At 43.0% G+C, this 25,063-nt stretch overlaps 2 protein-coding genes across 6 annotated transcripts in view; one reads left to right on the forward strand and one right to left on the reverse strand.

The window, feature by feature from the left end:
• The window catches only part of ADAMTS15 (ADAM metallopeptidase with thrombospondin type 1 motif 15), a 117,465-nt gene extending 101,190 nt beyond the window's left edge, over positions 1-16,275 (reverse strand). For both annotated transcript variants that reach the window (XM_082476213.1, XM_082476212.1), the window contains exons 1-3: positions 16,144-16,275; positions 15,323-15,447; positions 14,274-14,437 (exon numbers count right to left, since the gene is read on the reverse strand). The gene's annotated coding sequence lies outside the window, so the exon portion shown is untranslated. The remainder of the gene's footprint in view (positions 1-14,273; positions 14,438-15,322; positions 15,448-16,143) is intronic.
• The window catches only part of ZBTB44 (zinc finger and BTB domain containing 44), a 66,868-nt gene continuing 58,072 nt past the window's right edge, over positions 16,268-25,063 (forward strand). For all 4 annotated transcript variants that reach the window (XM_082476235.1, XM_082476236.1, XM_082476234.1 and 1 more), the window contains exon 1: positions 16,268-16,397. The gene's annotated coding sequence lies outside the window, so the exon portion shown is untranslated. The remainder of the gene's footprint in view (positions 16,398-25,063) is intronic.

A 25,063-nucleotide genomic window follows, 5' to 3' on the forward strand; every position in this document is an offset into this window, starting at 1 on the left:
AATCAACACTCAAAAATACTGTATTTCTATATAATAGCAACAATTAATCTGAAAAGAAAATTTTTTAAATTTCATATACAATAGTATCAAAAAAATAAAATACTTAGGAATAAACTTAACCAAAGAGTCTAAAGAACTGTGCACTTACAACAATAAAATGTTGCTAAAAGAAATTAAAAACAGAAATAAATAGAAAGACATCCAATGTTCATGGATCAGAAAACTCAATATTGTAAAGACATCAACACTACCAAAAGCAATCTATAGATTCAATGATATTCCTATTAAAATTACAATGACTTTTTTTGCATAAATAGAAAATTCATTCTAAAATACATATAGAATCTCAATGGACCCCAAATAGTCAAAACAATCTTGAAAAGAAAAACAAAGTTGGAGGTTTCACACTCTTCTTGATTTCAAAACTTACTACAAAGACACAGTAATCAAAACAGTGTGGTACTAGCATAAAGACATGTAGACCAATGGAATAGAATAGACACCCCAGAAAAAAACCTTCACATGGTCAAATGATTTAAAACAGGGTGCCAAGACTATTCAATGGGGGAAGGACGATCTTTTCAACAAATGGTGCTGGGGAAAATGGATATCCATGTGGAAAAGAATGAAGTTGGATCCTTATTTCACATCATATGTAAAAATTAACTCAAAATGGGTCAAAAACCTAAATATAAGAGCTGAAACTATAAAACTGTTAGAAGAAAACATACAAAAACTTCGTGAATTGTATTTGGCAATGATTTCTTAGCTATGACACCTGTTTTTGTTGGTCACAAAAGAAAAAGTAGATACACTGGACTTCATTAAAATTTAAAACTTTTGTGAATCAAAGGACACTACTGAGCGAGTGAAATGGTAGCTCACAAAAAGGGAGAAAATATTTGTCAATCATATATCATATACCCAGAATATATAAAGAATTCCTGCAACTGAATCACTCACACACAGAAAAAGAATTTAAAAATAGGTGAAATATTTGAAAAGACATCTATCTGAAGAAGATATACGATTGGCCAACAAGCACATGGAAAGATGTTTAACATCACTAGCCATTTGAGAAATGCAAATCAAAACCACAAGGAGATACAACAGTTGATCCTTGAACAGCATGGGTTTGAATTGCACAGGTCTTGAATTGTGTATATTTATCAGTAAATACATGCTACAGTACTGCACAATCAAGGTTGTTTGAATGCTTAGATGTTAAACAGCAGATTTGGAGGACCAAGCATAAAGTTATAAGCAGATTTTCACTGCGAATTTTCAAGGGTCAACTGTACTTAATATTCAAAAGAATGGATAATACCCAACAAGAAAAGAAAAAAAAAAACAGAAAGAGGGCTTCCCTGGTGGCGCAGTGGTTGAGACTCTGCCTGCCAATGCAGGGGACACAGGTTCGAGCCCTGGTCTGGGAAGATCCCACATGCCGCAGAGCAACTAGGCCCGTGAGCCACAACTACTGAGCCTGGGCGTCTGGAGGCTGTGCTCCGCAACAAGAGAGGCCGCGACAGTGAGAGGCCTGCGCACCGCGATGAAGAGTGGCCCCCGCTCACCGCGACTAGAGAAAGCCCTCGCACAGAAACGAAGACCCAACACAGCTAAAAATAAATTAATTAATTAATTAATTTAAAAAACAAAAACAAACAAACAAACAAACAAAAAAGTGCTGAGGGGATTGGGTTTTGGTGGGGAGGATAAGGATGAGGAGGAATTTAGTGTAGGGCACGTTAAATCGAAGATGCCCACTTGATATTCAAACAGAGATGTCAGGTAGATTACTGGAGTTTGACATTCGAGGGAGAAGCCTAGGCTGGAGATATACATTTGGAAGTTGTCAGCATACTAAAAGCCATAAGACAGGGTGATATCACCCACCAAGGGAGTGAGTGCAAACCTACTCTGCAAACAGAGTAGGTCCAAGGACTGAGGAGGAGACAGTGAGGACGATTAGCAAAGGAGACTAAGACAGCGTGCCTAGAGAGGTGGGAGGAGAGCTGGGAGCGTGTGGTGGTGTCCCAGATGTCAAGTGAAGAGCATCCCAAAGAGGCAATGATCAACTCAGCCAAATGGCACTAAGCGAGGTGAGGATGGAGCATTGACCGTTGGCTACAGCAATCCAGAGGTGATCCGTTACCTGGACAAAAGCTGTTTGGGTAGAGCAGTGAGAGCAAAAGCCTAACTGGAGTGGATTTAAGAGAACTAGCTCAAATAGATACTTGTACGTCAATGTTCATAATAGCATTATTCACACTAGCCAAAAGGTGTTAACAACCCAGATGTCCATCAGTAGATGAATGGATAAACACAATGTGGTATATACATACATACAATGGAATAGGAAGGAAATTCTGATACGTACTACAAGATGGATGAACCTTGAAAACTTATACTAAGTGAAATAAACTAGACAAAAAAGGACAAATATTGCAGGATTCCACTTATACGAGGCATTTAGAATGCTCAAATTCATAGAAACAAAAAGTAAATGGTGGTTACCAGAGGCTGGGGTGAGGTACTGGAAGTTATCGTTTAATGTGTACAGAGTTTCTGTTAGGGATGATTTAAAAGTTCTGGAAAGTTCTCAACGTGGTCATGATTGCACAACAGTGTGAATGTTCTTAGTGCCACTGATCTGTATGCTTAAAAACGGATAAAATGGCAAATTTTATATTATGTACATTTAACCATGCAACAACAAAAAATTTTTTAAAGGGAAAGAATTGGAAACAATGCAGATAAATCTTTCAGGAAGTTTTGTTGTAAAAGGGAGCAAAGAAATGGGGCAGTAGAAGGAGAAGGAAGAGGTCAAGAAAGAATTTAAGAAGGGAGAAATTACAAGTTGTTTTGATGCCAGTTGTAATGAAGCTGGAGAAGGGGGGAAATGATAATGCAGAGAGCAGGGAGATAGCTCCAGGGGTGTTACTGAGTGAGCAAGAGGACATGGCCTGGTGCCAGGTGGCTGTGAGGCCTTGCTGGCAGCAGAGGAAGGGGCAGTCTCTGAAGGAAGGGCTGGGACTTCCCTGGCGGTCCAGTGGTTAAGACTCTGCAGTTCCACTGCAGGGAGTACGGGTTCGATCCCTGGTTGGGGAACTAAGAGCCCACATGCCGCGAGGTGCAGGCAAAAAAAAAACAAAAACAAGAAACAAAATGAAGGAAATGCTGGGAGCAAGAGAGTTTCAACCACCCCACAGGAAGGAAGGCAGAGTCCCTGGATCCACACAGTGGGGATGGGTGGGTAGATGTGGTGATAAAGAGTCTGTCAAAATTCTCTTCTGACTGCTTTTCTTTCCTTTCTGATATAGGAAGGATGGTCATTGTGGTAGGCAGAGTAATGGCCCCCCAAAGTTGTCACACCCTAATCCCTGGAACCTGTGAATATTAACTTACATGGTCAAAGGGAATTTGCAGATGTGATTAACGGTAAGGACCTTGAGATGGGAAGATTATGCTGGATTATCTGGGTAGGCCCAATCTAATTACATGAGTCCTTAAAAGTGGAAGAGGGGAATGAAATACTGCCACATGTTACAACACGGAGGAACCTTAAAAACACGCTAAGTGAGAGAAGACAGGCACAAACGAGCATGTATTGTATAATTCCACTTAGACGAAACGTCCAGAATAGGCAAATCCATAGAGACAGAGAGTAAATTAGTCGTTGCCAGGGTTTGGGGCTGGGGAGAATACAGGGTGACTGCTAAAGGGTACAGGGTTTCTCTGGGGGATGATGAAAACTGTTCTGTAACTGGTAGTGGTGAAAGGTGCACAATTCTGTGGATATACTAAAGATGACTGAATTGTACACTTTAAATGGGTGAATTGTATAGTATGTGAATTAGATCTTCAATAAAGCTATTACTAAAATCAAACAAACAAAACTGGAAGAGGGAAACAGAAGATTGCATCAGAACAACATGTGACAATGGATATAGGGTCAGAGAGTTGCTGACTTTACAGACAGGAGACCGTGAGCCAAGGAATGCAGATGGCCTCTAGAGCCCGAAAAAGCAAGGAAATGGGTTCTCCCCTTGAGCTTCCAGAAAGGGACACAGCCTTGCCTACACCTTGATTTTAGCCCAGTGAGTCCTGTGTCGACGTTTTGACCTATAGAACTATAAGACAATATATTTGTGTTGATCTCAGGCACTACATTTGTGGTCATTCATGTTATGGGTCATAAACTGTGAGTGAGAGTAAAGAAGAGGTATTAGAGGTTTGACAGGAGAGGAGACGTTAGGAAATAGTCCTGTAGGAAAGCAAAAGAGTGAATTGACTAGGAAAATAGAGCACGATTACCGGCCAGTGTTAAAAACACGCCTAAGGGAGTTGGGAACTTCTTTTCCCCCGTGTAGATGGCTACTGTGGGAAGTCTGGTTTTTTATTACCCACAACTGGGCAGTATTTCATTGACTGTTTCATCCAGCGAGTGGATGCTCGGAGTAAGCAGGAGGTGGGAGACGGGAACCTGTCGTTTGCTTGATTGGACTCGGTTTCTGGTCTCAGTTTCGGGGACACCCAGCAGTCGGAGTGCGAGTCGCTAAACAGAAGCCCACAGCCTTCTCTGGTACTCAACAGAGGAGTGAGCCATCTGTCCCCACACTGGAGGGAAGACCCACTGGGTCAGACATCGTGAGAGGTGGCATGTCAGCCTCCACAGTGGCTCATAAGTACAACATATTGTGCTCTATGGGTGATTTAAGAGATCTTCCAAGGTAATTTCAACTACACCTGATTTGTAAGATTTGTAACGTGTTTGTTGTATAATTTAGTTATTTTCCATGTTTACTATAGAAAATAAGACAAAAAAAGAAGGCGGCTAGATGAAACCGAGTATAGAAGCCAATGGCATGCGAGGAATGTTGGAGAGATATAAAAATAAGTATAGAGCGTACATGTTCTGAACTAGATAGACAGGGAAGGAAGGACCAAGACATACCAAATATTCCTGATTCACTAAATATACGTGAGATACACCAAGCATCCAACGTTTATGAGCCACCCATAGATGATGCCCTTCTGACCCCACTTGTCCTCTGCCCGAGAAATGTAGGTGAAACTACAGCTACTGGACTTCCCTGGTGGCGCAGTGGTTAAGAATCTGCCTGCCAATGCAGGGGACACAGGTTCGATTCCTGGTCTGGGAAGATCCCACATGCAGCAGAGCAACTAAGCCTGTGCACCACAACTACTGAGCCTGCGTGCTGCAACTACTGAAGCTTGTGTGCCCAGAGCCTGTGCTCCACAACAAGAGAAGCCACCGCAATGAGAAGCCTGCGCACCGCAACGAAGAGTAGCCCCCGCTCGCTGCAACTAGAGAGAAAGCCCGCTCGCAGCAACGAAAATCCAACGCAGCCAAAAAGTAAATAAATTAATTAATTAAATAAAATTACCTGGGCTTCCCTGGTGGCACAGTGGTTAAGAATCTGCCTGCCAATGCGGGGGACACAGGTTCGGGCCCTGGTCTGGGAAGATCCCACATGCCGCGGAGCAACTAGGCCCGTGAGCCACAACTACTGAGCCTGCGTGTCTGGAGCCTGTGCTCCGCAACAAGAGAGGCCGCGACACTGAGAGGCCCGCGCACCGCGATGAAGAGTGGCCCCCGCACGCCACAAGTCGAAAAAGCCCTCGCACAGAAACGAAGACCCAATGCAGCCAAAAATAAAATAATTAATAAAAAAATAAAAATAAAAAAAATAAAATAAAATTACTTAAAAAAAAAAAAACACAGCTACTCATCAGGGTAACTGATACAGGTATTTGCCAGGTATATTTGCCCCTGCATCATTCCAATAAACAAGTGTGTATGATGGCCCTATGTACCTTCAGTCTATGGGATCCCCTTGCTCAGACGCAACTGATTCCCATAAAGCCCCACCACCAGAGAGGAAAGCTAACACAACAGGGAAAAAACAGGAATATGAACATTGTATAATCCAGACTCAGGTAGTATGGTTCTTCCACCGTGCTCGTAGCTTATCCAATGTGTGTTCACATACCCCACCTTTCCCCTTACTTCTCACTATGTGTTTTAAACTTTATTGATAAACTGTGGGATTTGAGCTTCTTAGTTTGGTCTATGCACTTTTCTCCTCTGTGGCCTCTGGGATAACTTTGCCTAATATGGGTCTTGGAGGTTATCACTGGCCCAAGGTAAATTCAGCATCAGGAGCTGACTTTAGAATCTTTGCAAACAATTGTGACTCTACTGTTTTGAGAGTATTTAATTTGTCATTTAGCCGATAGGTTGCAAAACTGTGTGCAATCATATCCAGACATGGTCAAACAGAGATTCTGGGAATCAGAGATGGATGTGGTAGCTAGTTATGTCTTTGAATAGTTTCTCATTGAGGAGGCAAAGTATCTGTTGTTCTATGTAGGAAAAGTGCATTATGTTGGACAAGGGAATTTATGATACTGGATGTATGGGAAGAAATATGTGTGTACCCTCTATGAGATTGCCTGCCTGGCATTCCCCCTTCTTCTGGAAATTGCTCCTTTGCATCCACATATCTGGCATAGAAGCTGCATGTTCTTAATGATGCCCATTGCATTGATTTTGGTTGGTTGGTTTAGGGATGAGTACCTGACCTGACCTAAGCTAATAAGCCCCTTCTCTGGCATTTTTGAATTTAGGACTCACAGAATTGAGGCCAGTTCCTCTCCGGTGTAGACATTTGTGTTGTTGTTCTTACAAACTGCAGTATATTAGGGTTTTAACCTTATATCTGGGGTTCTAGAGCCAGATTGCTTAGATTTCTTTTTTTTTTAATTAATTAATTAATTAATTATTTTTGGCTGCATTGGGTCTTCATTACTGCGAGTGGGCTTTCTCTAGTTGCGGCGAGCAGGGGCTACTCTTCGTTGCCATGCGCAGGCTTCTCATTGCGGTGGCTTCTCTTGTTGCGGAGCACGGGCTCTAGGCACACGGGCTTCAGTAGTTGTGGCTCACGGGCTCAGTAATTGTGGCTCTAGGGCTCTAGAGTGCAGGCTCAGTAGTTGTGGCGCACGGGCCTAGTTGCTCCGCGTCACATGGGATCTTCCCAGACCAGGAATCGAACCTGTGTCCCCTGCATTGGCAGGCAGATTCTTAACCATTGCGCCACCAGGGAAGTCCCCAGATTGCCTAGATTTCAATCCTGACTCTGACATTTACTATCTATGTGAACTTGGGCAAATGGCTTACTCTCTCTTCAGTTCCTTATCTGTCAATTAGAGGTAATTGTAATATCTACTTCATAAGGTTATAATGAATATTAGAAGAACTTAGGAGAGTACCTTGCTCTCAATAAATGTTAGTTATCTTTACTCTTTACAAATCGAGACAAATGTTTTATTTTTCCCAAATCTGACTTCAATTCAATGTTATTCAACATTTATTTTTTGCACACATACTATATTCCGAGCATTAAATTAAGCTTAGGAAAAAATATGGTACCAAAATAGACATGGTCCCTGACTTTTTTGATCTTATAGTTTAGTGGGGGAGGCAAATATTAAACAAATAATCACAGAAATAATCTTAATACAAGCTATAAGACTTGCTATGAATGACAAGTAGAAGGTGGTATAAGAGATTATAACTGGAACACCAATCTAGCCTTCCTTAAGAAAGCAATGTAAGAGTTAGTAAGGGAAGAGGACATTGGAGAAAGCCTTCCAGGTAGAGGGGTCATCAAAAGCTTTTTGAGGCTTGGATATAGTGAGAAAAGGAAGAGGAAAATAGCATGAAATGAGGCTGGAGAAACAGGCAGGGACCAGATCATTCAGGACCTTGCAAGATGAATAGGGCACTAAAGGTTCAAGATCTTGGAGGTTAGGTTAAGGATTTTGGATCAGGATGGTGGCAGTTGAAAATGAGAGTAGACAGGGTTAAGAGATAGTGAAAGGGAAAGAAACAAGCATTTATCCTGCTTTCTTACATGAACTATACCAACGGGTAATCAAATAATTGAAGAGGGGTGATTTCCCTTGTAGAAATATTGCAGCTTCTAAATGAAGAATGATTGAATTACATCACCATTTTAAAACTCCTAATGAATGAATTGATGTAGGCATTATTCATCAACAGCTGTTAACACTACAAAAAGAGAGACAAGCACACACTGTGTGTCTCCTAATGGAAAAATACACCACCACCTAGGAAGGTATCCTGCCAAAAAATTAAACTCGAATCTGATAATACATCTAGATCTTACTACCAATTCATAGAAAATAACAGAGGACAAGGTAACATGTTAAAGTATGCCGCGGGGATGCAACTGACAAAATCTGTATTGTGGTAAAAACTAAAGGACAAACAACTAACTTCCTTAAATTTAAAAAAATACTAGGCGTTCCCTGGCGGCCTAGTGGTTAGGATTCTGGGCTTTCACTACCATGGCCCGGGTTCAATACCTGGTCAGGGAACTGAGAACCCGCACACCTAGCGGCACGGCAAAAACACCAAAAACCAAAAACAAAAAAAGGGAAAAGAAAGAAAGAAAAAATAAATACAGAGGACTTTCAAAAATGTACCAACCCAAAAAGAATCTAAAAAAGAGTGGACAGATGTACATGTATAACTGATTCACTTTGCTGTATACCTGAAACTAACACAACATTATAAATCAACTACACTCCAAAATAATTTATTTTTTAATTAAAAAAAATAATGTACCACCCAAACACAGTATAGCTCCTCACTGACACATTTGGTTAAAAAAAAATGTAACATTTATGAGTCTATTGGAAATGTGTATACTAACAGGATATTTTATGACATTAAGGAATCATTGTTATTTTAAATTTGTGATTATGGCATTGGGAGTTTTTTTTGAACTCTTTTAGAAATACAGACTATTTACATAGAAAATCATATGATATCTGGACTTTTCTTCAAAATAATATGGGAAGGGGAAAAAATTGATGGGGGTATGGACGAGGCAATGTTGGCCATTGACTGGATTTGGGGGCTTGGGTGTTAGGTACATGTTTATATATTTTTAACTGTTCTTTCTATATTTTATATGTTTGAAATTCTCCACAATAAAGAAGATGTTTATATTAAAAGAAATTTGGAAAGCAAAATTGACATAATTTAATAATAAATCGAGAGAGGGAGGTGTCAGAGATGACCCTGGGTTCTGATTTTTGTGCCTGGTTCTAAAATGGTACCCTTCGGTGATCAGAAAACAGTGAGCAAGAACACTGTCTATAGAAGGCCATTCGCCTATCTTGGACATGTTGAGTCTGAGGTATTTCTGAGACAACCAAGCAAAGTGGAACGAGTAGGCAGTTAGACAGGCACATCTGGAGCTGGGTAGAGAGATATGGGCTAGAAGCGTGCATTTAAGAATCAGTGGCTTGGGTGGTCCAGTGGTAAAGAATCTGCTTTCCAATGCAGGAGATGTGGGTTCGATCCCTGCTTGGGGATATAAGATTCCACATACTGCAGGGCAACTAAGCCCGTGTGCCACAACTACTGAGCCCATGTGCCACAACTAGAGAGAGAAAACCCACACGCCACAACTAGAGAGAAGCCCATGTGCCATAACTAACACCCGATGCAGCCAAAAATAAAAATAAAATTTTTTTAAAGTGCATTAAAAAAAAAAGAATGGCTCAAAGAGTTTATGTGAGTAGACAGGTTTGCCTGGGCACCAGTTCTTAAACTTGAGCAAGGGTCTGAATTACCTGGAGAGTTCATTTAAACACAGATCGCTGGGCCACTACCCCAAAGTTTCTGAATCAGTAGGTCTAGATATGACTTAAGAATCCACATTTCTAACAATTTGACAGGTGACGCTAATACTGCAGGCTGGAGACCACATTTTTGAGACTCACTGGTCCCGGAAGATAGTATAAACACTAGTTCTCAACCCTGCATGCACATTGAGAATGTCAGCAAAGACAAGGGAGAGAGTGTTTCAAGTTTGATCGAGTACTCATACTCAACAAGTCCAAATGCTGCTCAAAAGTCCAGTAAGATGGGGAATTCCCTTGCAGTCCAGTGGTTAGGACTTGGCACTTTCACTGACGTGGGCCCGGGGTTCAATCCCTGATCAGGGAACTAAGATTCCACAAGCTGTGTGGCACACCCCCCCCAAAAAAAATCCACTAAGATGAGAGTGCAAATAAATATCCTCTGGATTAGCAACACAGAAATAACTGGTGACAGTAAGAAGGTAGAGTGAAGGGAAGAGCAAATTAGAGGGGATGAGAAGTAAAGAAGGAGAAGCAAGAACAAAGAACAGTGAGTGCGGATAACATTTAGGTTTGAGAAGTCTGGCTGTGAATCCTGTGAAGAGGAAGAAAAATAGTGTTGTGGTGGGAGGCGAGGTGGGCTGAGAGCAAACAAAAGCATTAAGATCAAATCACTGAGACCAAAGCACTGCCTTCTTCCTTGGATTAAAAGAAAAAAATTAAACCACCAATTCCCCATCTGAAGACGAGTTGTATTTCAACAGTTGCATCTTAAAGATCTAACGAGTCTTCAAAAATCAAAAGGATGTTGTGACCAGATTTGACAATTATGAATAAAGCTGCTACAAACATTCAAAAAAAAAAATCAAAAGGATGGACTTTAATTGTGGATATTCTGGCATCTTGGAGAAGAATGGGTAAGTCTACTGAAGCACAAGCTTCTTCCCTGACATCACAGGTCTTGGGAAGTTGCCATTCTACTAACTGATAAAACTGGCCCCCATATTCATTTATTTCATTAATCATGATTCATTCCTTAAACATTTATCAAATACCTATTATGGGCTAGACACTGTGCTAGGCTCTGGGATTAAAGTGGTGAATGATAAGAGGGAAATACAGTGGTAATGAGAAGAGTGTTGGAGAAATGCAGGGAGCTCTAAGAATCTATACCATGGGATCTAACAGTCAGGGGAAACAGGAGAGGAGGCCTTGAATGAGTGGTTGTCAAAAAGAGAGCTGAATTCCATTTATATGAAACGTCCAGAATGGGCAAATCTGTAGAAGCAGAAAGTATACAGATTAGTGGTTGCCTAGGGCTGAGGAGTTGGGGAGGAAGGGAGAGTGACTGCTAATGGTAAGAGTTTCTTCTTGGGGTTACGAGAATGTTCAAAAATTGACTGTGGGGCTTCCCTGGTGGCGCAGTGGTTGAGAATCCGCCTGCCAATGCAGGGGACACGGGTTCGAGCCCTGGTCTGGGAAGATCCCACATGCCGCGGAGCAACTTGGCCCGTGAGCCACAACTACTGAGCCTGCGCGTCTGGAGCCTGTGCTCCGCAACGAGAGGCCGCGGTAGTGAGAGGCCCGCGCACCGCGATGAAGAGTGGCCCCCGCTCGCCGCAACTGGAGAAAGCCCTCGCACAGAAACGAAGACCCAACACAGCCAAAAATAAATATAAATAAATAAATTTAAAAAAAAATTGACTGTGGTGATGACTGCACAACTCTGCATATACTAGGAAACACTGAACTGTAACACTTTAAATGGGTGCATTGTATGGTATATGAATTATATCTCATAATGTTCACGTATATTGTTAAAAAAACAAAACTCAACTCAGTAAATTTGAGGATCTAATTCAGTTTATTCGATGCCTGAATCAGGTAGCATCCTATCTAGCAATGAGGAGTGTGCTCTGAGGGGCTGTACAAAATGGAAGGTTTTATAGGAAGAAGCGGGGGCGGGGGGGCAAGGGATGTTTAATAAAAGAATAGAAAAGATTATTTTTAGGCCAGGACACCTTCTTCTGTGGGGGGAAGTGACAGCAAGGGTTTCATCATGCAGACTGCATCTTCTTCCTGGGGCGGGATGGGGTGGGGAATGGAGAGGGTCCATGTGACAGATTATTATTATTGCTGACCAGAAACTTCCAAACTGGCTGATTAAGATTACATTCCCGGTAAAGGTCAAAACTGCAATTAGGTCAGGTATTAAATCTAGGTTTGGTACCATGGGCTTTAGGAAAAGTGACGCCATTTGGGCTTGGGGTTTTTCTGTTTATTTTATTATTATTATTATGTTAATTATTTATTTCTGGCTGTGTTGGGTCTTCCTTGCTGCGCGCGGGCTTTCTCTAGTTGCAGGGAGCGGGGGCTACTCTTCCTTGCGGTGCGCGGGTTTCTTCACTGCAGTGGCTTCTCTTGTTGCAGAGCACGGGCTCCAGGCTCATGGGCTTCAGTAGTTGTGGCACACGGGCTCAGTTGTGGCTCGTGGGCTCTAGAGTGCAGGCTCAGTAGCTGTGGCGCACGGGCTTAGTTGTTCTGTAGCATATGGGATCTTCCCAAACAAGGGCTCGAACCCGTGTCCCCTGCATTGGCAGGCGGATTCTTAACCAATGAACCACCGGGAAGCCCTGGTTTTTCTCTTTAAATACATATATTATGCAGAAGAGATGTGTCGATTGAGAGGAATTAGCTAGGGAACAATGTATACATATACAGAGGGAGTAATGTGTGCACTGGAGGAGAGAGTGTGGCATTTTAGATGTGAAAAAAAAATCTGCATCTGGCATGTTCCTTGAAAGAGTATAATGAGAGTTGAAGCTGAAGCTATGTATTGAACAGGCCCACATTTGTAGCTGTGAAAGCCATGGTAAAAGTTTGAGATTTTATCCTAAAAACAATAGGAAGCCATTGCTGTGTGATAAGATCACTATGCATTATAACTCCAGCTACCATGCAGAGTGAAGAGAAGGGCGGGGGGTATATTCGGGAAACCAGGTAAGTGGTGTTACAGTTCTCCAGGTACAAGGTATTGGTTGGTGTCTTAGACTGTTAACGCAAGTTCGTGTGCCCGATGCACAGTGAGGCCAAACAAACTGAAACATCGGGGCCATGCAAGGAGATGAGGAGGCTCATGCCCTAAAAAGCCCTGAGCTCCCCGAAGGTCGGCAAGGCACTTTAAAAAGCCAGGGTGGCAGGGGGAGCCTCAGGGTATGTGATCAGCTTATCAGCTTATCAATTCTCTGACTGTCTGATGCTGAGGCAGCAGGGTGGGGTCACAGGGGTTAACTTTATCAGTCCTTAGGCTCCAGGAGGCCTGGGGCTCTGTGCTCAAGGTCGCCAAGTAGTTAACGTCTTCCATTTGTTGGAGAGGGGGGGTTTTTTACATCTGCAAAACAACTCAGGAAATGTGCATCAAATCCACTACTATCTAGGTACTTCGGAGAGGAGCTAAAGCAGAGGACCTGGGGGAAGGCCTGTCCTGGGAAGGCGCCACGGGGTCCTGCTTGGTTACAAGATTACGATGGTGGTCGTAGGACGGGACGAATTCAGCAGGACCTGCTGATGGGTTGGAACTGAGACGTGGCAGAAGAGTGAAGTAGCCAAGCTGACGTGCTAACCGTATGGAGGATGAAATGGGAATACGAGAAGAGGTGCAAGTTTCAGGGTCGGGGGGCAAGACGAATTTGTTAATATAGTTGGAATGATCTAACAGGGGAGCAAGGGTGCTTTGTGCAGCACTGAGTTCTCCTCTATTGGAATTATCCGAGTTGGACTAGAGATCTTTCAGTTAAGTGTCCAGTGTTCTTGCTCCGAAATAAGTTGTGGACTAAGTAACTAAGTTCCCATTCAGCCCTCATGGTCTACCACACGCAAGTGCCATTTCTGCCAGAATCTGGTCCCCCAAACAGCTCAGGGCTGAAATAAAACCCTCTTTGCCTGAAATCTGAATTCCTCAGAATCACCTACACCAGGTTAATAATTAAAGGTTCCTCATACTGTCTCCGTTTGTTTGTTTCACCTGTGTGCAGGATTCTGGTTTCATAAAATCCTCCCAGCAGTATTATTTAATCTAGTGTGGAATAAAGGTGTGTATATTCCACCAACCCAAGGGCAAGTCTCTACTAGCCCAGGAGAAGGTGGGAGGCTGCAGATGCCACAGAAAGTGACCCTGCCCAAAGCCAAAACAGAGGACTCCTACAAAGTTAATCTTTGTATATTTTCTCACACCCTCTCCAACCACCTAGCCCTGGGCCCTCAGGGTCCCACAGCCATTGGGTGGTTAATTGATCCTCCGGTCCCAGGGAGGGGGTGGGGTGAGAGAATGATAATTTTTAAATATAAAATGAAAAACAGAAAAGTACAAAAAGGGAGGAAACGGAGAAGAGACAAGAGAGTAATACAAGAAGAGCTGTATTCTGTGCCAGGGCTGCCACCTCAGTCCCCTGGGAAGCAATAAGGACTTGCCTAGAGGTCCCTTATCGACTCTCCGATTAAATGCCCTAGGAGAGGTCCGCGGGATTTGTTTGACTGCTTTATTCCCACCTTGATCCTTCTCCAGGTATTACCTTGTGCACCTGCTCTCACACACACCAGGCCCTTCCTGAGACTTGCTCTGTCGCTGCCGTTCCCCTCCCAGGGTAAGCATTCCGCCTTCTTTTTCTTCTCCTTCTTCAAATCTCAGCACAAAACTTTCTGGGCCTCATTCGCATCTTCCTGACTTTCCTCATCTCTGAAATGGGAATAATAAAAATGATGGTGGGAATAACAGCAAAACCTACGTATGACGATTGCTGTGAGGATTAAACATTATATATACTTGAAAATCTGTTGGAAACCGCACAAGGCTATACAATTTGACGTTGCTTTTTAATGGCCTTTATTTCTCACGTAGATTTCGGTGGCTAGAAAGAGGAGGTGCTAGGGTGCTGGGGTGCTTGTCTCTCAGTGAGATCAGTGCAAGACGTTGCCAAGTGTTTCGGAAGAAAACGCCACTCTACTTCAGACGGGGTGCCGGCCCACCTTGCACAAAGCCCTTTGGAGAAGTTTTTCGGTGCAAAAGCTGAAGGCGTGGGAAAACACGGCATGCAGCTGCGGAGCCCCCGGGGCGCTGCAGGCCGCACCCCCTCGGCCCCCGCGCGGCCGGCCGGCTAGCCTGGGGCGCGCTCCTGCCAGCCGCCCAGGGCGCCCCTCCGGGCCACCGGGCCCCGTCCGAGCGCTCGCCCGCCGGGCCGGGGACGCTAAGGCTTGGGGTCCCGGGAGTTTTAACACTTGACGCGATTTTGCAGTTGACCGAGAACTCTCAAGCCCCCCGCATACTCCCTCGCCGGAAAGCCAGGTTACTGGCGGTGGAACCAAATGAGACTCCAGGTGTGGAAGGAACAGGCATATTTGGGGAGCGGCTCTAGGTGCCCCCCGTGTTCGGGGAATGAGATGGATTTCTCCAGTCATTTCAGAACCGCACCTCCCGCCGGGTGGCCCAGGGAAATTCTAGAACAATCCTCGGGCGCCGAGAGGACGCGCCGGGCTGCAGAGGCCGCAGGGAGCCGGGCACCGGCCGGGCTTGGCTGCCTGCGGGGAGGCGGGCGCGGGAGCCGGCGGCGCACGGCATCCTCACCTGTCCGGGGCCGCCTCTCCGCAGGCCTCAGTTTCCGCGTGTGAGAAATGGGCTGACTACCAGCTCACCCTCTCACCGAGAGAAAGCGTCTGGGGTGTTCCGGTTCAGCGCCGCTACAGAAACCACTCGAGAAAACAGGAGTTTGTTTCGCTTTTAGCTCAAAGAAGGAAAAAAAAATGCAAGAAGCGTGCACCGTGCGCAGAAATGCTTGGCAAGGTTAGCGGGAAGCCGGCTGAGCGGACGGGTAGAGGAAGGGCGAATTGGTCAGGGCCTAGGCGGCCTGTGAAGGCAACTCTACACGTGTTCACGAAGGCAAGAAGATGCACGGCCCCTGTCAAAAACCGCGGGTGCGTCGGGAGACCAAGCTCAAGCGACGGCGACCGGGAGCGGCCTCCTCTGCGCCTGCGCAGTACCCGCGTTTTCACCCCCGCCCGGAGCTCGCGCCCCGCCCCCGAGCTCGCTCCGCCCCGCCCACTTGCCCTCCCCATCCCCAGCCCGGCCGCCCGCGCAGAGCATTGTGGGACACAAACAAAGTGCCCCCAAACAGGCTGGAGTGAGCGGAGCGGCAACCGCGGCGGCGCCGGCCCGCACGCGCGCGGCGGCGGCTCCCTCCCAACCTCCCCCTCCCCTCCCCTCACTCCCCTTCCCCTTCCCCACCCCGCCCCGCCGGGAAAACGCGAGCCGTCGCCGCGCTCCCCAAACCGCCGCCTGCCCTCGGCCAACCGCCCCCAACGGCCGCCCGCGCGCGGCTCGCCGGGCCCCCTCGCTCCTCCCCTCAGGCCCCCGGAGCGCTCCCCTCCCGCCGCCTCGCACTCTCCCACCTCGCAGGCACGCCGCTGCTCGGGGCCGCCATGCCCCTGCCGCAGGCTGTCCACAGGCCTAGGCGCGGCGGCCCGAGATAGGGTCTCCTCCGCCTCCCGGGGGAGGAGAGAGGGAGCGGGCCGCGCGCTCCGCCCCCTCCCCCCGGGCTGCCGCCACCACCGCCGCCACCACCCCCTCGCCGCCTCAGCCTGGCGGGGAGGAGGAGGAGGAGGAGGAGCAGCAGGCCTCCGGGCCCTGGCACCGCAGCCCGCAGGTAACGGGGAGGGGAGGGCAGGGCCGGCCCCTCTTCGCCGCCCGCGCCCTCGGGCGCGCTCTCCGAAGGGCTGATGCCGCGCGTCCCCCATCTGGGCGCTGGACGGAAGGGAACGCCTGGTCTCGTCACCCCCTCCGCGCCGGGAGACACCCCGCAGGGTCCCCTCAATGGCATCTAAGCCTTCGGGAAGGAGACTGGCCTGGGGTCCCGCCGTCCAGGAGAAATTGCCCCGATCTCCCAGGACGCCCCGCATCCGCACGCGCGTGTGCCCAGCACCCTAACCCCGAGGAGGCGGGGTGTTAGCGTCTCACCTGGTCGAGCCTGCAGCGCGAGACCCACTGTTCCCTCCTCTCCCCTGCTGCTTTTTTTCTCTGGTACTGGGAAGAAAAGGTTGGCACCTACTTAAAAAACAAAAAATGAAAAAAACCCTTTTCTTCTTCGCTATCTGGGGATCAGTCTGCGTCTAGTCATTTTCTGCTGGCCTAACCAGAAAAGGGTTACCTGCGAGTGAAATGACGAGTACGTTAGAACTGATGAAAGGAAGCATGCTTGTGAGTTGTATGAAGGTTAACCAGAATTTAGAGTAAAGCCCAGTAAGTCTGCTTTATTGGGACTGACTTATAGAAATGAAGGCCAGAACTTACATTTTTTTCGACGTATAAGTAGATTTTCTGTTGGTTGGGAAGACATTCTCTTTAACTTCCACTTATTTTCTTACTGTTTTATTCGGATAAGCGGCTAATACCAAAAGCAGACTTCACAATTTGATAGATACCAATAGTTTGGATAGGTAGATTTTATTTGCCTAGAGGGTTTCGGTCGGAATTACTGCATTTAAAAAAATATTATGTAAATCTTCATTTATACAGTTACTTACCCCCATTACTTCACTTTCACTGCCAATGGGTATTTAATTTTACCTAATGTAGCTTCCTAATCATGGAATGTGGCAATAATGAAAGGAATGTTTTCCTATAGTCTTGTATTTTAGGATGATTGCATTAATTATGAAAATCAGATTTACTTATTGTGTGCAACACTGCTAGGCATTTTACATATCTGATGTGATTTTATTCTCAGAACAACCTAATGACTTAAGATATTATTACTTGAGTTTTACAGATGAGACAAACTCAAGTGATATCAAGTAACTTGCTTTAGGCCACACAACTAGTTAGTGATAGAGGTGAGATTTGTATCCAGATATAATTCCAGTGTAGGTGTGTTTTCTACCATTCCTCTCAGTACGGGTACGCTTTTTTTAAACTTAATTATGAAAAATGTCAGTCTCTTTGAAATTGAGGGGAAAATGCAGTGAACACCCCAGTACCTAGATTCAGTGATTGACATTTTTGCCATTTCCCCCCTCTCCTCCCTTTCTGTGTGTCTCAGTATGTAATCATTTGAAAGTAAATTGCAAACCCCATGACACTCCAGTATTTCAGCATGGTTTCCTAAAACTAAGGACATTCTAACCCCAGTATCATTATCAACACCTTTCTAAATTAACAATCCATATGCAAATTTCCTTAGCATGCCAAGGTCTCTTTTGGGAAATCTACCCCTGCCCCCAGCATTGCATTTGTTGATTACGCCTCTAGTCCTTTTTTTAAAAGACGGGTACCCATCTTTTTTTATTCTGACAATTAACCAAACCACTTGCTTTATAGAATGCTCCCACTTCTGGGTTTGTCTGTTTCCTAATGGTGTCATTTAATTTATTCCTCTATCCCCCTGAATTTCCTGTTACTGGAAGTTAGGTCTTAAGAAAAGCTTGAGTAGCTTAAGGAAAACTTTATTTGGCAAGAATATTTAATAGATGATGCTGTGTAGTTCATGTTAACGCCATTTAGGAGGTATTTAACGTCAGATTGCCACACTGTTAAGGATACTAAATGTGACCACTTGATCAAAGTGGTGACTACCAGATCTGTTATAAAGATGTGGTTTCCCTGTTTGTCATTTGTACGTGATCTTGGAGTAATACCTTGACACCAAGCAAATACCTGTTTCTGCCTACCCTTTGCTCAGTGATTTTAGCACCCATTGATGACTCTTGCTTAAATCAGTTATTTTATTGGAGATTTTCTGTCAGGAAGATTTACTTCATTAACTGAGTGAACTAAACTTCCTCCTAAAAATGCTAATGTCCTCTCTCCAGTTATCAGTATTCAGAGTAAAGAGCTGGGGTGATAGTCACCCCCAATGGTGGCAAATAAGGGTGTTTTTTTTTTTTTCTTTTTTATGGGGATAACTGTAACTGAGCAGGACCCCATGGGGCCTTCCCAGGACAGGCCTTCCCCCAGATCCTCTGCTTTGGCTCCTCTCTGAAGTACCTAGATAATAGTGTTTGATGCACATTTCCTGAGTTGTTTTGCAGATGTAAACCTACCCCCCTCCAACAAATGGAAGACGTTAACTACTTGGCGACCTTGAGCACAGAGCCCCAGGCCTCCTGTTGCCTAAGGACTGATAATGTTAACCCCTGTGGCACCAGCCTGCTGCCTCACCATCAGACAGTCCGAGAATTGTGCACAAGCTGATCACATACCTCGCGACCCCCCTCCCTCACCTGGCTTTTAAAAGTACTCAGCCGAAACCCTTCGGGGAGCTCGGGCTTATTAGGGCATGAGCCACCTCATCTCCTCGCGTGGCCCTGCAGTAAACCTTTCTCTGCTCCAAACTCCGACGTTTCAGTTTGTTTGGCCTCACTGTGTGTCAGGCACATGAACTTGCATTAACAGTTTCACTATGGACTCATGGGTTTTAATTTATTCTTTTTTTTTTTAATAACCATTACAGTCGTTTTTCTTCTTGATGGTCTAACTGTCCCAAATTTGGACAGTAGGAACCTTTTCAAGCTGTCTCCTGTGTCTTTTTAATGCTGGGAGTGCTTTCTGGCACAGGATATCCCAGGCTTGCCTTGTTACTTTCCTTGTTCCAGATCTGGAATGGGTTGTTAATCTAAGGAGTCTTGGTTCTTTTTAGTGAGAAATGGTGTATAGAAACCAAGATCTGGATGTTTGGCATATTCATTGCTGCTGGAGTGTCACTATTTCTAGGCCCTTTCAGAGGGGAGAGCTGAAAATGGTTTTTTGCTTGTGAATCAAGTTCATAGTGATATATCCAATTCAGATTTAACATAGCAAATTTTTCTTTAACTTCTTTGATTCTATATTGGTCTCTTTTGTCTTAAACAAAAATCTTGGTTCCTAATAAAATTAACATACTTGCCGTATCCCACTATGTATACTTAAAATCATTTCAAAATTATCATACCAATATCATTACTAACAATAAACTGAATAAAGTTTAAGATTTCTTTGCATTTATTTTTGTCCTTAGAATATATTGCACGAAGGCTGTATAATCAGAGTACTTACTGTGTTCAGAAGTCACTTGAAGCACTTTTCTCTGGTTATACTGCCAATTTGATATGGTTCATTGGTTTCATTTTTTATCTTAAGGTTTTCTTTTTTAAACTTTTTTTTTCCCGAAAGAAACAACTTTGTATTGAAGTGTAGTTGATTTACAATGTTGTGTTAGTTGTAGGTGTACAGCAAAGTGATTCAGATATACATACATTCTTTTTCAAATTTTTTTCCTTTATAAGTTATTACAAGATACTGAATATAGTTCCCTGTGCCATACAATAGGTCTTTGTTTATTTTATATTTAGTAATGTGTATCTGTTAATCCCAAACCCCTAATTTTTCACCCCCCCCTTCCCCCTTTGGTAACCTTTGGTAACCTTTGGTTAACCTTTGGTAAGTTTGTTTTCTTTGTGTCTGTTTCTATTTTGTAAATAAGTTCATTTGTATCACTTTTTTAGATTCCACATATAAGCGATATCATGTGATATTTGTCTTTGTCTGACTTACTTCACTTAGTATGATAATCTCTAGGTCCATATATGTTGCTGCAAATGGCATTATTGTTTTTTTATGGCTGAGTAATATTCCAGTGTGTGGAGGGGGGTGTGTGTGTGTGTGTGTGTTTGTATACACACATACTACATCTCTTTATCCGTTCATCTGTCAGTGGACATGTAGGTTGCTTCCATGTCCTGGCTATTGTAAACAGTGCTGCAGTGAACATTATGGTACATGACTCTTTTTGAATTATGGTTTTCTCGGGGTATATGCCCAGGAGTGGGATTGCAGGATCATATGGTAGCTCTATTTTTAGTTTTTTAAGGAACCTCCATACTGTTCTCCACAGTGGCTGCACTAGTTTATGTTCCCACCAACAGTGTAAAAGGGCTCCCTTTTTAAATTTTATGTTTGAGTATATTAAATATATACAAGGTTCAAAAGTCAAAATAATATTTTAAAAGTATGCTTAAAGAAGACTCACCCAAATTAGTTTTTAAGATGAAGTGTTCTTTAACTTCCTCAACCCTTTTAATATCTAATCTCATAAATCTTGACTGCAGTAGGCAAAGTATGTTACTTATGTGGAGCGATATAGGAGTACTTTTAAATTTTGCAATTCGATTCCGATTCCTCTGGCAAAGAGAAAACACTAATCTTTAGAGGTGAGCAGAGAAGTAGATTTCAAGCTTGTTTTTGCAAGCTTTACTTTGAAAATCATATCTTTATTGTTTGGTCAATTTTTTTTTTTTTTTTTTTTTTTTCCTTTCGGCTGCAGGTTTGTGGGATCTTAGTTCCCTGACCCTGGGCCCTGGCATTGAAAGCCCGGAAACCTAATCACTAGGCCACCGGGGAATTCCGAAAACCATGTCTTTAAAGGGGCATGTAGTTGGTAGAGTTTTATAAATCCATCTACTTATATGTCACACAGCAAAACTGACATACATATACTATCTGCAAATATTAAAGGTATTTGGGTATATGATCAGTGAGGATAGCACTTTTTTTTCCACTGGGCAAAATTTGATAGAAATTATAATTATGCCTTCAAATGAGAATATAAAAGGGAGCAATCAGTGGTTGTCTAAAATAAGCAGAATACAATTACGCAGTTTATAAGCTGCCTATCACCCAGGAAAAGTTGTGCCCAGGGTGTGTTTCTCTCTGTGTATACCATCACTGCTTTTGGTAATAGAGCAAACATCTCTTTCCTTCAGGAAATGGAGTGGGAAAATGAGGAATACATATGCTTTGGTCCCATTTGCTTTCATTCTGTCTTTAATCTTGGTAAAATATACTATCCAAGATTAGAACACATAGGGTGATGAAAAAATGCCACAAAGTGTAGCATAGGTATATACACTTACATAGCAGCTAGAGCTTATTGTGGTAGACTGAGTGGGCTAATACAGTGATAATTGCCAACATTTGTTGAGCCCTTTTAAAAAGGTAGCACTGTGCTAGACATTTCATGCATCATCTCATTCGCATCTCAGATTAACCCTTTGTTATTGCTGCTGGTATCTGCAAATAAGGAAACTGATATCCAGGTTTCAAACTCAGGTCTGTCTTCAGTGTTTCACTTAACTACTTTGCTGCACCTTACAACTAAATATATGTCATAAAATTGGATATATTTTCACTCAGCATGAATCAAATTAAAGGAAGTACATGACTGACATTAGTCCTATAGCAGCACTGAAGATTGCATCTAAAATTTTCCTAATAAAATGTTGGAGGTTTTATTTTTTTTTAATTTTTATTTATTTACTTATTTATTTGGTTGTGTTGGGTCTTCGTTGCTGCACATGGGCTTTCTCTAGTTGCATCGAGCGGGGTCTACTCTCCGTCGCGGTGCGCGGGCTTCTCATTGCAGTGGTTTCTCTTGTTGCGGAGCTTGGGCTTTAGGCGCGCAGGCTTCAGTAGATGTGGCACATGGGCTCAGTAGTTGTGGCTCCTGGGGTCTAGAGTGCAGGCTCAGTAGTTGTGGTGCGTGGGCTTAGTTGCTCCGCAGCATGTGGGATCTTCCTGGACCAGGGATCGAACCCGTGTCCCCTGCATTGGCAGACGGATTCTTAACCACTGCACCACCAGGGAAGTCCGCAGTGTTGGAGGTTTTAAACTTTAAGTCTTCCTAGCCTTGTAAAGGATAAAACTCTCTTGTTACTGAAAATGGTCAAGAATCAAAGACTGTTGTAAAGGGGTTTCCTTCATTAGTTGGGGGAGCCTAATTAATTTGGCTTCTTCCAACTGTAATTTTTTAATATCTTTATTATATATATTGAATGTGTGTGTGTATATATATATTTTTTTTTCCCCTCCTGTGGTTTCCTGGTATTCTGTAGACTATTGAGCATGTCTTTATATAAGGTATAATGGGATGTTTTTACTTTAAATGCAACCGCATTCATGACTGAGACAGTTTTCCCTGTACCTCAGACTGATTGCTTGAAATTTATCTCCTGTTAAGCTGAAAGCCACATTAGTTTTCCTTTGTTCTTTATATCAGAAATACTTCACCCAATTTTAGACAGTGAGCTGGAAATCTCTGGATTCTTAGTCACAGGATCTAAAATAAAATAGTGATTGCATATGTGTCTTTAAAAATATAAAGATACATTAAATTTATATTACACTCTTGCTTGAAGGGCACATTGAATATTACATTAATTTCTTCACTAACATTATTAGGGGCAAAGCTGACCTTAGCCAGCACATTTTTACATAACTGATCATGGAGTACATCACTGGCTTATATCATTGTGGTATTTCACATTGATAACTCTGTCTTATAAGAGTGAAAGTTGATGGATGAAACTTATTAATGTCTCACTTTTCTGGGAGAACATCTTCTTTGTCTCCATATTGAATGTTCTTCCATTTTAATAATTGTATAGCTTTAAAAAAAACTTAAAAATTACAAATGTTTGATACTCCAAGAATTTGTAATTTCAGTATTCTATATTGTTATTCTTCTATAGGTATTCAGTGGTATATATATGTATTTTTTTTTAATGTTGACAAGATTTGCTGTTTACTTGGTTTTGATAATTTTTGATGCATTCAGCATAACTATTGTACAAACATCTTTGGGTAACATATAACCAAGACTTTGAATCTTTGGAATCAGGATTTTGTGGAACTGCTTCCCTCGGGCTTCTGAAATGACTTTAGATAATTCCTTTTAAAAATGATTTTCTCTTAATTCAGATCTTAACCTAAGTATCTGATCTTCACCTACTGTTAGCAAGCCAGCCTATTCAGAACTACCCTCTATTAAATGTTAATTTTATTCACTTTGATAAAATTAGTAAATTCTTTGGTCCAAACAAAGAAAATAAAATGTAAGAGTTTTCAGGGACTCGAGGCATACTTACTTTGCTTACATTTCGTTTTTCTCTTTTACTGGTGTGTTTACTACCATGTGTGTGTGTGCTTTCTCCCATTTTTACCTTTTTCTCCTTTTTTACATTTTGACTATCTGGGTTTTACTTTTTCCTTTGCTTTTGCTTTTCTTTCCTTTTGCTTTGGATCACCCAACATTGTTCATTTCCTTTTTGTGGCTTTCCATTACTCCATGAGGACAGTTTCTTTTATCTTTGGTGCCTTTTATGTGCCATATGAAACTATACCCTACTTCTGTGAGAATTGTTTCTATTTACAGGAATCACTGCCTCTGTTTTTGGCCCATCTGGTATGTTTCTTCCTCTTTTCTTCCTACTTCCTTCAACTAGGTTCACTTAGCTTTACTTTGAGAGGCAGTTCAGTGTAACGCATCACTGAGCATACCACCTAGGTTCAGATCTTGACTCTAGTGTTTACTAATTGTATGGCCATGGGCTGGTTCCTTAACTTCTCTGTGCTTCATTTTCCTTGGTTAAGTGGAGATACCAAGTGATAACCTATCTCAAAAGGTTGTGTGAAAATTAAATTATTTAATATGTAAAAAATACCTAGAATAATGCTTGGTACATATTGAGTACTATGTAAGTATTAACTAATGATTATTACTGCTTTTTTAAAAAAAATGGTTCAAAGCCATTGATTATTCTTTAACAGTTTCTTGAGATATACATAACTCAAAAGCCATAGATTATTGACACTAGAAATTTGTGGTCTCCAATTTCAGTGGGGCCTTCAGTGCCACCTAGCTGTCCTTTTTTTCTCCTCCACACATTTTTGCATATTTCATTTTCCTCAAAATTCTACTTTATGTCCTATCTTTTCAGCAGTCTAACCTCTACCTATAACTTCAGAGAGAAGTAAAAGCCAAAGCTATCAGAAAAGAACTCCCACTACTTCTTTTCACCACCCACCTATAAGCCTAACTGTAACTACACCCCTTCCTTTCCTTTTTTCTTACACTGGGTCTCATTCTGTTTAAGGCTAATTCTTACACTCAAGCACTGAATCCAGTTTCTTTCTATTTATCCAGGGATCTTACACTATCTGTTATCACCTGTTTTCGATATCTTTTACTTCTCTGATTCTTTTCCACCAATACTCAAAACATTCTCTGTATATTTTACCACAATTTAGAAAAGCTTATCTGGGGGAAAAAACATTCTGTAGTTTCTCCCATTCTATAAAAATATCGGTATCCTCCCTCGAGCCCTTATTTCCCTCCAGTTAACCCCCTTGCCCTATCTTTAGAGCCAAACTTCTTTAGATTGAATTGTCTACTCAAAATTTTCACTTCCTCATTTCTATATAGTCTTTATCTTTATTGCAATCTAGCATCTAACTCTACTGCCTCTCCATTATGTGCTGTTTTAAGGTCACCAGTGACTCCTT

This window comes from Balaenoptera physalus (genome assembly GCF_965194825.1).
Source record: "Balaenoptera physalus genome assembly, chromosome: 10".
Lineage (NCBI taxonomy): Eukaryota > Metazoa > Chordata > Mammalia > Artiodactyla > Balaenopteridae > Balaenoptera > Balaenoptera physalus.